General features: G+C 32.6%; 1 long non-coding RNA gene across 1 annotated transcript; it reads right to left on the reverse strand.

Annotated features, from left to right (window-relative positions):
- Nucleotides 1-10,593: 10,593 nt before the first annotated feature.
- LOC121788545 lies at nucleotides 10,594-11,614 on the reverse strand. Its single transcript, XR_006047867.1, has 2 exons — nucleotides 10,840-11,614; nucleotides 10,594-10,748 (listed from the first exon to the last, which is right to left on the reverse strand). It is a non-coding gene; the product is annotated as an uncharacterized LOC121788545 (long non-coding RNA).
- Nucleotides 11,615-12,279: the final 665 nt, after the last annotated feature.

Here is a 12,279-nt window from a genome sequence, read left to right on the forward strand (position 1 = left end):
GTCTAAATTGGTCTTGCTTGTCAAATGACAAACGATCGAGCGGGGGCTTGGCCGCTGGTGTCTCCGTCCCTGATTGCGACCACCTCGTGATCTTTGTGTTTTATAACAAAACATTCAAATAATTTATACAATATTGTCTCCAACAATAAGTAACCAATTATATTGAACCATATGTGCATTGGTATATTAAACACCACATGCATCCCAATTATTGCTACCAAGTCTAAATTGGTCTTGCTTGTCAAATGACAAACGATCGAGCGGGGGCTTGGCCGCTGGGGTCTCCGTCCCTGATTGTGACCACCTCGTGATCTTTGTGGTTTATAACAACACGTTCAAATAATTTATACAATATTGTCTCCAACAATAAGTACCCAATTATATTGAACCATATGTGCATTGGTATATTAAACACCACATGCGTCCCAATTATTACTACCAAGTCTAAATTGGTCTTACTTGTCAAATGACAAACGATAAACACAATTCTCAAGAGAATAGATCTCAAGGAATTAACCACTTCATTGCGCATCGATGGGCATAATCCTGTCTTAGAAGAGTACACTAATTTGTCTTGAGATTGTTAGAAATAATGGGACTAAACCAAGCCGTGTACAGGCGGTACTCTAACTATTACAATCTAAAGAAAATAACAACAATAAGTGGAATGAAATTACAACGGAAAAAATAAAAACAAGCCAACAATAAGTCGAGTCGAAGGAAACCCTCTTTCCGCAAGACAAATTACGCCCCGGCTTAATGACGTATTGCCCCCAAAGATAAAACGACTTCCTCCTACCGTGTAGAAGCACTTCAATCCCGCTAGGCACCGGCGAACTTGATGGAGTTCCGAAAATCGAGCTATGCAATGCTCTTATATGCGAACTAGAATGTAGAGAGTGAGAGAGAAGAGAAAATGATTTTGTTTGTGTATTTCATATCCCTCAAATCCACCTATTTATAGGATAGAGGATGGTACTTGAAAAGCTTGGCATTTAAGATACAACATAAAGAAATTAGAGGTTACATAAGTTGGAAGGTCAGGCCACGTGAAAAGCGTCCAAAAATAGATTATAGAAAATAAACAAAAACAACTCTAACACACAAACCAGATTGCTAGGAATTAATTATACAAGTGCTGTTGTAGACTTGGGTCCTATGTTTCTTATCATAATTATCATTTAGGAGCACCAAACATTGAGCTTCATGATGATATTTGGGTTCAAAAATCCCATCTTGATCTCAAGCTCACTCTTATTACCAAAGGCAGCCATTGTTCAGATTCCAGAAAATCTTGCATGTTTCTCCCTGCACCATACATGGCCTTATTTTTTGTTCCAACATTAAACCTCAGCATTGTCAAATCATCACTCCCAGCATACAATTCTCTTTCCTGTATCTGCTCCACAATTATTATTATTATTATTATTATTATTATTATTATTATTATTATTATTATTGTATTATTATTATTATTATAATCAACTAGTAATATTTTCTTGAATTGATTTATTGGGTTAAATGTGTAAATAATTTACCTGTGAGGTTGCAGGCCAAATATTAATTTGATAATTGGAGGGTGGATGTGAAGGGCAAAGAGCTTGGATTGGTTGTCTATTATAAAATCAATGGAGAAATTGCAGCCTAGAAACTTAGTTGTCACACCAGAGGCATCTACTCCCTCCCCCAATGTTTTAAAAACCGGACCGGACCGGCCGGTTCGACCGGTTCAACCGCGAACCGGTAGGCAGTCCGGTCCGGTTCACCCCTAAAAACCACTAGCACATTGAACCGCCGCGAACCGGTGGAACCGGCCGGTCGGACCGGTCCAACCGCGAACCGGAAACCGGTTTTTCAATTTTTCAAATTTTTTTTTTAAATTTTGTTCAATTTTTAAAAAAAAAAATTAAAATTTGTTGTTGCTAAGACTTGAACACATGACCTCATCTCTAAATATCAACTTCTTTACCACTCCACCACATGATCATTTTGAAATATTATGAATATTAATTATCCTTATACATTAAATCTGAAATTCTTTTTCCATCAAAACTAATAATTCATATTAGTTTTGTATTCTTTTAAGATAATTCATTTTAATTTTATATTCTTTTAAGATAATTCATTTTAATTCTATATTCTTTTAAGAAATTGTTAATTATAATATATTTCTTATATTTTAATTATATTTTTACAATCACTATATTTTACAATATAGGAGTTTATAATTATACATAGACTTTAATACTAGTTTTTAATATTGTGTATTATAGTTTATTATTGTATTCAAACTTAACGTCATTAAATATTCTAATATACTAATATAAGACTTGTTTTCTATAATAATACAATTAAAAGTATAATACTATAATATTTATTGATAAAACATGTAATTAAATTTTATTATTTATAACTAAATAAATAAATATATATGTATAAACAGTATTACGGTTCAACCAATGGTTCGACCAGTGAACCGGTTGAACCAGTGAACCAGTAACGACACCGGTTCACTGGCCGGTCCGGTTTTTAAAACATTGCCCTCCCCTAATCTAAATTGTCTAACTCCTGCAACCTGCGAAATTTAGATCAGCTAATCACTATAGTAACGTTTTTTAATAAAATGAAAAGGAATCATTTCTTTTCTTTTTTATCATATGTAAAAAGTTATATAGATGGAATTTCTAATAATTAAAGTAAGTCGATCAGTGAGGTGACTTTATATTCCATTTACAAAAGCAACTTAACCAGACATTAAGAGCATCTCCAATGCACGGATGTCCCACTCGGACATCCACTAGGACTTCCCAAAAACACCTCCTGTCACGTCACTAGGACTTCCCATCCCACTGCCACGTCACTAGGACTTCCCCTGCACAATCCGCCCTTCCCATCGCCCTTCCCACTAGGACTTCCCGCAATAAAAAAAATCACAAATTCACAAATAAAGCAATTTATGTTTACGGAAATAAAATTTCAACACGAATACGAACGGAAAAATTAACAACTTCATTAAAAAAAACATACATGATTCGAAAAAAAAAAAATTAATACCGGATATAAAATGAAGTTCAACGAGCCGTATATATAGAGTTTTTAAAAAAAAAATTTAATACCAGACGTCCGACCTACGCCACAATGGCGGACGTCCGCCCGCCCGTCGCCCGGACGTCCGAGGACATCCGACGTCCTTACGGGACGTCCGTATCCGAGTTGCTTCGTTACAATGGCGGACGTCCCGATCGCCCGTTGCGGATGTCCGACCGGACGTCCGCCATTAGAGATGCTCTAAGCAATTATAGATCACTGTATAAAGTTACAAAGAACATTGTTTAGCAGCATATAAATACAGTCACGTGGTGTGGTATCGAATGCACGAATAAGATAAATGTTCTAAGCAGAATAGCGTGCACGTATCACGTGATAACTATAAACAAACTAATGTATTCACAATTTTTAGTAGTATACAAATTAATTATATGCAGCCAAACGAGGGAACGTTTCTCCTGTATGAGCTCTGGCGTCTTATCTATAGAGGTAGGGGACAATACTGATATATTGGATTTACCGTACTTAAAAATTATTAAAAATTTTGAATTTTTGGTGTATCGTGATAGTCTATACGATATGATATCTTATCGAAATATTTCAATATAGTAACCACGTGAATTTTCATATACTGTGATATACCACAGTAGACCGAATATTATATACCGTGGAGGCAGTATGACTGTATGATATAGGTATTGTAATTGGTCATATCGAAAATTTGTTATACTAAAAATTATATACGATAAGTTAAATACCCCACCCCCCACCCATGTATCACTCTAAGTGACACATTTTTCTTTTGGGAATCTCACTCTAAATGACATAATTCCAAATATAGAAATATCAATCTCTATACCTTTTTCCTCTATCCTACTTTATTCTCTCAACTTTACTCAAAGAACAATATTACATAAAATATAGTGTTGAATTATAAATGCTTCACTTAAAATGGGGCAAAAGGAATATATGATTTTTACTCATACCAAAATTTCAATTTGTACCGATCCGACTCTAAGCCCCATTATATTATTTTCTGGTATTCCACTGTATCTCACTATGAAAAACAAAATCTTAAGGACTATGATAAACTTATTTAATGTATAGTATATAATAAAAGAATAGTAGGGGTAGTATTTACAACTTTATACTTCCTCTGTCCCAAAAAATAGACAAGTTTTGCTATTTTGGTTCGTCCACAAAAAATAGACTAAGTTCAAAAAGAAAAGTTTTCAACCAATACTAATCATAAACATCATTTTAAATGTGGACCCCACAATCTACTAATACTCATTTGACTAACTTTTCCATTTATCTCTCTTACTTTACCAATTATACATTAAAATCAGTGTCATTCACAATCTTGTCTATTTTTCATGGACGGAGGGGAGAGAGTATTACCCTTACCATGAATTGAAAGAAAAATACTGAATCCAACCAACTTGATTGCTTTCATAATGCAAGATCTCCTCCTCCTGTTTAAGAGGTAGATCTTGGTTCTTGATATGGTTGAAATGTGAGGAATTGGTGTTGTTGGATGATTATATTCTGACGAGGTGGGTGATTATTGCTGTTGGCATCCGAAACACTTGATGGGCTCTGCACGAAGTAGAAAGAGGTAGGATATGATCGACACAACGCTTCTTCTTCACTCTCTTCCATTCTGTAGACACGCCTTTTATACTCATCACAATATAAAAATGATAGTATGAGATGAGAAGAAGCATCATCAATCATCATTGTGTTTCAATTCATTAAGCGTGTAAATCATGCTCCCTCTCTCCACAATTATTGCGCTAATATATATGGGCTGATATTGAGAATGAAAATGAAAATGAAAATGTAAAAAGCCCCGACCACACAAACCTACTCTCTATCTTTTGGGACTTGAAATTGACAAAATTAATGAGTTAAATCAACAAAGGAAGCAACACAAATAGAAATCGAAGCTCTATAAAAAAGTTCCAACGCATAATGCCCACATTCAAGAGCACAAAATGTGTTGTAATTAATGCTACTTGAGAGAAGTATACGAACAAGCAAACGACTAAAAAGTGATGTCGAAGTTAAACCTACCCATAATTTGATTGTAAGCTTTGAAAATAAGTAATTGTAGCTAAAATCTTGTATTTTGGGCCAACACTAGTTTGTCTCATACATTTCAAATTTAAATGACGATCAACGAAGTTTCGGTCTTTTTATTTATTTATTTATTTATTTTTATGACAAACAATTTTGATGAAATCGAAGTTGAGTTGTAAGCTTGAAATGCCAACATAGACAAAACGTCCGACAAACTAAATTAAACACAACAATGTATGTGCATCTGGCGCACTTTACACTCAGGCCTGACACTTGGATTTGAGCATGTGGCACTCCTACACACTCGATCCTGTCATCCAGACTTGGGAATCGAATCTAGCACCCCAATATGCGCATCGACACACATGGGCGGACTCATATAGGGGTCTCTAGGGGCTAAAGCCACCAATAAAACTATTTTTTTAGTGTTTTTCTTCTATAAAATTTTACATTTCTCCAAATTTAACATAAATTACTATATAAAGCCCCTATCAATAATTTTAATTACACAAAAATACACTTTTAAATAAAATTTAGAAAATATAGCCCCTATCGATATTATTTCTGCGTCCGCCTATGTCGACACACATGTGACAAGTCATTTCCATTAGTAACCCACATTATTAATATTAATACACTTAAGAGTCGCTTCACCTTTTATTTATTCTTAAATCATCGACGTGAGAAATAAGAAGAAAAATTGAAATTTTGTGAGTTATGATTCAAATTTTGAAACTTAAGTGAAATAAATCAAAATTGATTAAAAGTTTGTAAATTTAGCTGCAATTATCATTTTTTTTTTCAAATAAGGCATCTATTAATCATTTGATATTTTAATCATCTAAAAGTTTAGGTCCTTTAGCAATAAATAAATTAATTAAAAACTAATTATATAATAACAAATAAAACATTACAATATTTACTTGAAAAGTATTCCCTTAATTAATATTAAATCAAAAGACCTTTAAATAATGTTAAAGTACTTTAAAAGGGCCTTAAATAAGATTAAAAGAATTGAAAGGGTCTTAAATAAATTTGAAGACTTTTCAATAAGTGTAATTTAAAAGGGCCTTAATTATGATTATAGTAACTGGCAGGGGTTTAAGTAATATTGAAGGATCTTAAATTAGCTTAAATTTCACGTGATTATTTAATTATCTAAAAAGGTGGAATTCAAGACTGCCCACTTTAAAGGGAGGTATCTGCAAACTTTGTCGTAATAATAATAATAATAACGGTACTAATAATAATAATTAAATGTATATTTTTAAGTAGATAAATTGGATTGTGATTAAATCTGAATTAGTTTTTTCTGAGAAAAGATAAGTGTATATAGATTGTACATGTATATAATATCCTTAAAATTTTAAATTTAAATGAATTTAATTAAAAATTAGTTTTATTGTTTATTGTATTATTATATAGCAATAAGAAAAAGTGATATAGAAAGTTTATGTCAAATTGTAACATGATTTCGAGCTCAATTTGAATTAATTATACAATATTTGGTTAAATAAATATATTTTTTCTTAAATATACAAATATTTAAGTTAAAATTTTAATTTTTTTGAAGTGTTGCATAATGAATATTATGAAATTTATTTTAAATTAATTACAGTTTATACATCGATTTTCAATATAAAATATTTTATAAAGTTTGATTTTGTACGTACAATTATGTACATTTATCACTATCTTAGTTTTTATTAAATAAGAACTAGGAACCAATATTTATTATGGATGGTAACAATGACAAAAAAAACATTAGTTGCGAATACATGGGGTCAATTGGACTAGTCTTAATTGCGACAACACAGACTCCACAATGATCTATACTCCCTCCATCCCATTATAAGTGCGACGTATTCCTTTTAGGTCGTCCCATTATAAGCGAGATTTTTTTTTGACAAAAAAATAATATTATATCTCTATTACTTTATCATTTTTCTATTTTTTTTTCTCAATTTTTTCTCACTCCTAAAAATACTCCAATTAATGATCTTTAACTTGTGTGGTTGTACCAATTTAAGCATCTTCCAGGACTATAATATTTTATACTTTGAGTGGAATTTAAAATTAGTCTCTTATTGAGGTTTGTAGTTTTTAGATATCCAAGGAAAATCACATATGAAATGTTTTTCATGATTATTTTGCCTTGAGATCATAAAGTATGTACGAATTCATCTCTCATTATTATTTTATTATGAAATTATCATCTCTTTTTGATTAATTGAAAAAAACTCAAGCCGGCACGCAGCGATCAAGGATTCAAGACAAGTGGTCAAAAGTCAAATCGCAAAAAACAAAAATAGAATAGTACAACAATATCTCAGTCAAACAACAAAAGACAAGCTAACGCTAAACACCTAAAGAGTGAAAGAAATATCAACAACAACAACACAAACTTTGTATCAATCTTAATTCCAAAACCTGAAATCGTTCACTTGATCAATCGACATTGCCGTTGTGGGGGAGGTTTGGACACCCACTTATACTCCACAACGTAAGTTGCCAAAAGGGTCTTCTCTATTCGGTCTCCCAGTTCGGCTCAAACCTTTGGAAAATTATTTTATTCCATATGTTCCACATCAACCAAGAAATAATAGTATAAAACATAGAGACCCACGTCTTTTTATCACCCTTTGGAGAGGGGTGCCCAACCAAGAGAAGAAACACTCCATCGGGTCCTTAGGGAGGCATATGGATATGTTTCATCTATTACAACAGTAAAATCACAATTGACTTGAGATTCCACAGCTAAAAATAATAGGAGTATGCTCTAAAAACTCCGGCTCCTTATTGCAAAAGATGCATCGATCATCATCAATTCCTGCTTTGCCATATCTGAACAATCTATCCTTGGTATTGGGTTTTACTTGCAATACGAACCATACATGTAATTGAACTCTTGGTGGCACGAGATTTCTCCAAACTAGGCGCCCTTGAGAAACTCTGGGGTCCGCATCCTTCATATTCTGGTTGACCTACAAGATAGTTAGAAATAGAGAAAACCTTAGACTTATGAAACGACCACACTCTCCCATCTCTCGTGTTTTCCCCCAGCTCGATTTGATTCAAGGCAATGTATAGGTTCCCAAGAGCAAGGAGTTCATCTTTCCAGATAAAGAGTTTTCTTCTCCACTTCATGTGTCAGCTCCATTTTCCCTCTTGTGTACATGTCATGTTTTTTTTTATGATAGCATTGATTTTGTTATTTTTCTCTTAAAGTACACATCCGTTCTATATTATGCTTCAGTATTATATTAGTTATTTTAGTTTTATATATTGTAAAAATAAATTATACTATCATTATATAACAATTATAATTAATAATATTTATTTGAAAAAATGAATTCAAGAAAATAATTACTCCCTCTGTCCCATTACAAGTGATGGATTTCTTTTGGACACGGGAATTAAGAAAATGATATGTATTGAGTTAAAGTGGAGAGAGTAAAGTATGAGAGAGAAAAAAGTAAGAGAGATAAAGAGAGAATAAAGTAAGAGAGAAGGAATAAAGTAAGAGATTGTTGATGTTTTGTTTTTAGCTAAAAATGAAATTGATCACTTGTGATGAGACAACTCAAAATGAAAAGTTGATCACTTGTGGTGGGACTGAGGGGTATTAAATTTTGAAATTATCAGCCCTATTTTCCTTTTCTTATCTAATAAAAATAGTTGTATATATCCTAATATAAATATGATAAAAAAGTGATAATATGTATACAATTCAATTGAAATATATAAAACTAAAATAAAAAAGAAACATGAAAAATAATGTTAATTACTGAAAAAAATGTAAAAGTAGTAGTGGTCCAAAAGCATTAATTCGTGTTATTGAAGGAAGATCGTTGGGGTTGAATTGGAATATAAGATTGGGCTAATTATAAATCGTTATAATAGATCGTAATGATGAAGGGAAACAGTATCAAGTTACCATAAATCATCAACTAAGCCGCCTGCTTTACCTTTTATACCACGATATCATGACTTCCACCATCATTGTCCCAAATTTTGTATTTGCAAAATAACCATAATAAGTGAATAATCATACAGTAATTCAAAATTTCGAGTAGAATTTTTACTTTCGTTTGGTAGATTCTCTCACACATGAATTACGCAATTCATTTAATAATGCAAAGCTAATGGAGTAGCATGAATGTCTGAAATGAATGAATTTGTATGAAGCTTTTGCATAAGAAAAAAATTGGTATTTATAATCGAGAGGGGTTCATAGTTAATAACTATAATCAGTGCAACCAGAAAATGGAGGGGACGAAATGAATATTTAATAATTAAATAAGTATATTTTTAACAATAAATTTATATATCCATATTCAAATAATAATAGCGTATGAGGCGGAATATTAGTATATTAATATTCAAATAGCCATAAAAAATATAAACATGCATTGCATATAAATATAATTCAACGAAAAATTATGCTAATTTGAATATAAATTAAATGATTGGATAAATTATTATGTTATAATTAGTTGATTTTGAAAAATGTCCAAATACATATATATCCATTTTCACTCATTACATTACAAGAAATTAAGAATTTTAGTTATGAACAAGTCATGTTTTGAATCATGATGAGGTTTGTAAGAAAAATAATAAGCGAGAGAAACACCTTCATATAAAAAATCCAAAATTGTTATACAATTAGTTGATTTTGAAAGATGTTTGAATACATTTTTATTAAAAATCTTCATTATATTTTAAGAAATTAAGGATTTCATAATCATAGGTTTGTAAAAGAAATAATACAGAGAAACACCTTTTAAATACAATATTGTTTATTCACTATACAATTATATTTACTAGTCTAAATGATTAGCTAGGTTTTTCAAAATAAATAACACATATAATATGAGGATGTAACTAAATGCAAACTCTATATATTGTACAAATTCTAAACTATGATCTAGATCGTAAGATTTCAAGATTTGACGTCAACAGATGACAAATAACGTCAACAGAAAATGTTTATTTGTCATATGTTGATGTCAAATCTTGAAATTTAACGATTTAGATCTGTAACACCCGCCCTTTTTATTCCCTAAGACTTTTGGAAACCGCCCTTTTTATTCCCTAAGACTTTTTGGAGTATTAGTTTCGCACCTAACTTCTTTTACTTCTCGGTATGATCAAACGTTGTGAAGTACTCCCTCCGTCCCAAGTTACTTGAGTCGTATTCTTTTTTGCGTTGTCCCGAGTTACTTGAGTCATTTCTCTTTTTGACTAAAAACAAAACCTATAATCACACCTACTTTATTATTTATTTACTTTACTTTCTCTCATCTCTCTTAATTTATTCTCTCTTCTACTTTATTTTACTTTATTTAACTCATTAAACACAACTTTCTTAAATCTTGTGCCGAAAAGAAACGCCTCAAGTAACATGGGACGGAGGGAGTATATTTTTGAGTGATGAATGAAAATAGTGTTATTACAATATTTAATATTCTTATTGTCCGTTTTTTAAGACCGGGCTTCAAATAACAGTTCGTACACGTTCTACATCGAGTTAAACATTAGAGTAAAAATAAAAATAAAAATATTCCCCATGCTCTTCGAATCTTGCTGAATAGTCACGCCTTGAACCCCGATACCTACACGAAAGGATAAGAATCATGTTAAATCAAGACGAGACGATCGACGAAATCATATCACATCAAGCACACTTATCAAACGACAGCTCACGTTTTTTTAAGCGACAAGATGTAATATTCTTGTCATTTATGATATTGTGAATGATTGATTAGCCAACTTGCCTCGAAAAGTCCATAACCTTTGGATGTTACACCTCCACATATGAATCAAGTTTTAACCATGTAAACCCATGCACCTTTCTTCCCTATAATATTCTCTTTACCATGTAAACCCATGCACCTTTCTCCGCCACGACGAACCCCTGCCTCCACTGCCCTACAGCCGTTGTGCCGACGGCGGCTGGTCTCGAGCACGCCGGGAAGCCAACGGCAGCCCGACTCAAGTTTTTGACCAAGAATGAAGGAGAATATTAGTTTGTGTGTGGGTTCAAACGTGTGTTAAAGTATGAAGTGGTATGTGAAGTAAAGAAAACGTACCTGATTTTTTAGGACAGCGGCGACGTTGGTGATGGCGGACGGCGTGGCGGAGAGAGAGAAAGATAGGAAGTGAACTGGGTTTTGATGGAAGAGAGAGTTGAGAACCGAGAGAGGGGTAGAGCACGACCGACGTTGCTCGCCGGCGACGCCACGACTGGCCGAGAGGAACGACGGGGGAGAGAGGGGGAGTGTGAGTTGAGGAAGGAGGCGCACTCTTTTGTTTTATTTTGTTTTGTTTTGTATGGTTTCACTTTTAATTTTTGTGTTTGGCCAAGTAATTATTTTATTAAGTGAGGGTTCTTTTTCCTTGTTATGGACCAATTTAAAGAAGACAAGAGAAATTATTGGATCCTTTCGAATTAGTATCGGACTCCTTTATTTGAAGATGCTTGGGCCTTTTTATATATTTTTTAGAATAAGTTCTAAGGAAATATTTGATATGTTAGATTTAATGATTTATTGTTGTTCGTAAACTATTTTAATTTTTGGGAGTAACCAAATGATAATTTTATGTTTATTTACTCTTAAAGTTAAGAGCCGTAAGTTTTGATGGAATAGAACTATCTTGACCGAACCTCAAACATAGGATGCATTTTCTCATGTAGGATCAAGTCATGTCATGCAACTTATATATATTCATAAAACTAATTGAATCAAACTTATATATATTCATAAAACTAATTGAATCAATACCCTCTTTCAAGAAGGGTATGTACAAGGAGTTTGCTTTCGAAGCTGAGCTTGAGTAGAGAAGTAGTACTTTTTGGAAAGCATCGAGGTGGGCTTTATATCCAACACATTAAGTGTGGATAAAATTATCAAGTATATATGAGATGATTTTTGTTTGATAAAATCGCACTTACTTTTTTTTTTCAAATGTTATCGTGCCATAAATTATTTGTTTTATGATGCCTATCTGTTTGGCGATGCCAAATGAATGAATAAATCGAATTCGGACTCCAATAGGACCAAGATCCAATTCGAGTTAGTGTACACAAAGGAATAGACCGTGAATCATCGTAAGGGTTGGCCGGTCAATGTGATCGTGGAAGGT

The sequence above is a fragment of the Salvia splendens genome, unplaced genomic scaffold, assembly GCF_004379255.2.
Source record: "Salvia splendens isolate huo1 unplaced genomic scaffold, SspV2 ctg1071, whole genome shotgun sequence".
NCBI classification, from domain to species: domain Eukaryota; kingdom Viridiplantae; phylum Streptophyta; class Magnoliopsida; order Lamiales; family Lamiaceae; genus Salvia; species Salvia splendens.